At 51.3% G+C, this 3,342-nt stretch overlaps 1 protein-coding gene across 2 annotated transcripts in view; it reads left to right on the top strand.

Moving 5' to 3' along the window:
• CHST8 (carbohydrate sulfotransferase 8) overlaps positions 1 to 3,342 on the top strand; it is a 163,272-nt gene that overhangs the window by 90,980 nt on the left and 68,950 nt on the right. The window lies entirely within an intron of this gene.

Genomic DNA, 3,342 nt, shown 5'->3' with positions numbered 1-3,342 from the left:
CTTGCTGCTCCCCTCCCCTGCTGTTCTGCTGCACTCCCCCAGTGCTTTGCCTCAGTGTGGCGGGATCAGATCGGGTGCAATTCCCACACTGTGTTGCAGAGTGAGTTTTCTTAAGTGGGGCCACTGGAAGTCCAGGTGAAGCAGCTTCTTGCTCTTTCCTGGAGCCACACGGCTGGGGATGGTGGTGTGGGAGCCAGGGGTGGATGATGAGGTGGAAGGCAGCTACTGTTGACAGTGGAGCTCCGGCTCAGGGACCCCGCAGTGCTGACACAGGAGCTGGTTGGACAGTCTCTGATGGCTTTTGATCTCTAGCTTTCCTTGCAGGACACGGGGGCATTTAGGGGTAAGAACAATGAAGCTATACGCTGTATTCATATTGAGCCCATATAGCAGGGTAGAACTCTCCCCTAGAGTTTTCTCAGCTGGCAGCTTGGTAGGTTACTAGTTGGGCTGCTAACAGCAGTTCAAACCCAGCAGGTGTTCAGAGGAAGGAAAATGAGGGTTTATACCCCTGTCCAGATCACAGTCTGGGAAGCTCACAGGGACAGGTCTACTCTCCTATAGGGTCGTTATGAGTTGGGATCAACTCGATGGCAAGTAGTTAAATTCATCTTTACAGGAACAGATTGCCTGGTCTTTTCTTCCAGAGAGTTGCTGGTGGGTTCAAACTGCCAACCCTGGATCACCAGAATTCCACAATAACGATCCAAACCCAAACCCACAGCCATCGAGTTGATTCTGACTCATGGCGACCCTACATAGGGTTTCTTAGATTGTAAACCTTTACGGAAGGAGACAAACTTCTTTTTCTCTGAAGGAGTACCTACTGGATTTGAACCTCCAACCTTGTACTTAGCAGCCTAACGCCTAGCCTACAGTACCATCAGGACTCCCTACAATCACAATAACAGCAAATGTTAATTGAGCACTTATCATGGACCAGGACCTGGGTGAAGCACTTGCACATTTTACTGTATGTAAGTCTGATCACAGCAATACTACCAGCACATTACTATGATTCCCCCCACTTTAAAGATGAGGTGCCAGGGACGCACGGGGGAGGACTCACCAACAGCAATGACAGCACTAATCACAGTGTAGGCTTCCAGAATACTCCCCCAGAGCCCACACAATCACAGCATTGCCACAGGTTCAATGCTCATTTATACGGTAAATGAATTACGTACTGTAGCACCATTTGACAGATGGGAATATAGAGGTACGGCAGGGATAAACGACGTGCTCAAAGCCATGCAGCTTCTCTGTGAATATTTGCCCTAGACCATCTGGCTGTTGACCCCAATCCATGCTAGATACAGGTTTGGGCAGAGAGGACAGCATGGATAATGGGTCACAGGTATGAGATTGTGGCAAGTGGACAAGGGATGAGGAGGGAATCTGAGGCCAGCACCCAGCAAGCTGGTGGAGCCCTGCAGAGCAGCCCTTGCCCCAGTCAGAGGGAAGATATGACTCTTTAGGAAACTTGTTTTAGTGGCTGATCATCTGGCTCTGAGCAGGGAGGAAATCTAATGCAGACTGACCTGCTGAGAGGATGTTGAGGTACCCAGGGGTGGGCCCAGCTCCTGGCCTTGGTGCACCCTCCTCAGAGCCAAGGATGGAGCTTTCTCTCCTTCCCTGGTCGGGCACAGCCTCTCCAGTTTGCATGGAGCCAGTGCTTTCCCCAGGCAGGTGGGCTTTCTTGGAGTCCCCTCGAGTCTGTTTCCTGAAACCATTTTCTAACGGCATTGCGGAACATCATATATATATTTCCTACAAACCTTGCGAGGCTGACACATCCTTGTTGTGACTGTGAATATCAGAAGTGACATGTAATTGCAGTGATCCATCCAGTTAAGTAGCTGGCAATATATCATTGCAAAATCAGCAGGGCTGGGGCTTTCAAAACGCAGTGTTTCTAAACAATGCACCTGCTGCGGCTGCAGGCTCTTCTTACTTCTTACTGCGGAGGCCGCCTCACCCTCCAGGCTGTCCTTTTGGAACGGGGCAAATAGAACTGTACAGTGGGGAGAAAACAATCCACTCACCAGATTCGCACTTCTTGTTGGATAATGCGCCAGGCCCTCCACGCCAGGGCTAGGCATGGGCCTGCTTGGAAAATCACTCCTTCCTTGGCTTCCTGCATCCTTTCCTTTGTCTTTGTGGGCTTCTTCCTGGTGGGCAGGGGTGGCAGTGAGGGAGGGAGCTGAGCCATGGCTGTGCTAGCAGCAGGAAAGGATCCCCTGGGGTCAGTGTGGACAGCAGAGGTGGAGATAGGAGGAGCCGGCAGGTGGCCCCACCATGATGCTCTAGGCACTGCTGTACTGCAGGAACTCGGGGTGGGCTGGAGGAGGAACAGCCACAGTATCCTAGGCTAATTTCTGGGCTTGCATTTACTCAGACTAGGGTGTGAATGGTGCTCCCAGGAGTTGTGGGAAGTGGCAGGATGGATGGATGGATGGAGGGGCAGCAACAGGCCAACACTGCCTGCAGCAGTGGGGGTCCCGGGGTGCCTGCTCAAGTCTGTGTGTCCTCAGCCAGGGGCTGGTGGACTCTGGCAGTGCTGACTTTGGAACCTCCACCCGATTCTGCCCCGTGGGGGCGATGGGTGGGTCTTGAAGGACCCTCACTGAGGCAGTTGTGTGTGTGTGTGGGGGGGACTGGGCACCCGCTGCAGGCCCTCTCTCCACCAAGAGAGTTTATCGCCCTCTTAGCAGCTGCCCTGCAGCGCTGGCCTTCGGTGTGTGGGCTCGACTTCCTGAGCACTGGAGGAATTATTTCCTCCACTCCCTGCAGAAGCCGCCCTGGCATCTGCAGCCCCGCCGCCCTTTCCTTTGGTGCATTACAATATGCTCTGTGAAAACTAATGAGCACCGAGGACCTCATCACAGGCATCACCTAATTAAATTAAAAACCAGACATCGGTTCGCCATAATCTGGAAATTGATATTAATAGAAAGTAGTCCCAGAATTGTGCAGTTAAAGGTTCCTAGGGGCGGGCAAATTAAAAAGGAGAGAAATTGGGATGATCACAGCCAATAAGCGTGAGACTTCGTTTTTGTTTTTTTAATCATTTTATTAGGGGCTCATATAACTCTTATCACAATCCATACATACATCAGTTGTGTAAAGCACGTTTTTACATTCATTGCCGTCATCATTCTCAAAACATTTGCTCTCCACTTAAGCCCCTGGCATCAGCTCATTTTTCCCCTCCCTCCCTGCTACCCCCTCCCTCATGAGCCCTTGATAATTTATAAATTATTATTTTGTCATATCTTACCCTATCTGACGTCTCCCTTCACCCACTTTTCTGTTGTCCGTCCCCCAGGGAGGAGGTCACAT

Source organism: Echinops telfairi, unplaced genomic scaffold (genome assembly GCF_000313985.2).
Source record: "Echinops telfairi isolate 266 unplaced genomic scaffold, ASM31398v2 ScPeMD7_2291;HRSCAF=2852, whole genome shotgun sequence".
NCBI classification, from domain to species: domain Eukaryota; kingdom Metazoa; phylum Chordata; class Mammalia; order Afrosoricida; family Tenrecidae; genus Echinops; species Echinops telfairi.
The sequence above is the reverse complement of the archived record's forward strand: the minus strand, read 5'-3'. Positions and strand labels throughout refer to the sequence as shown.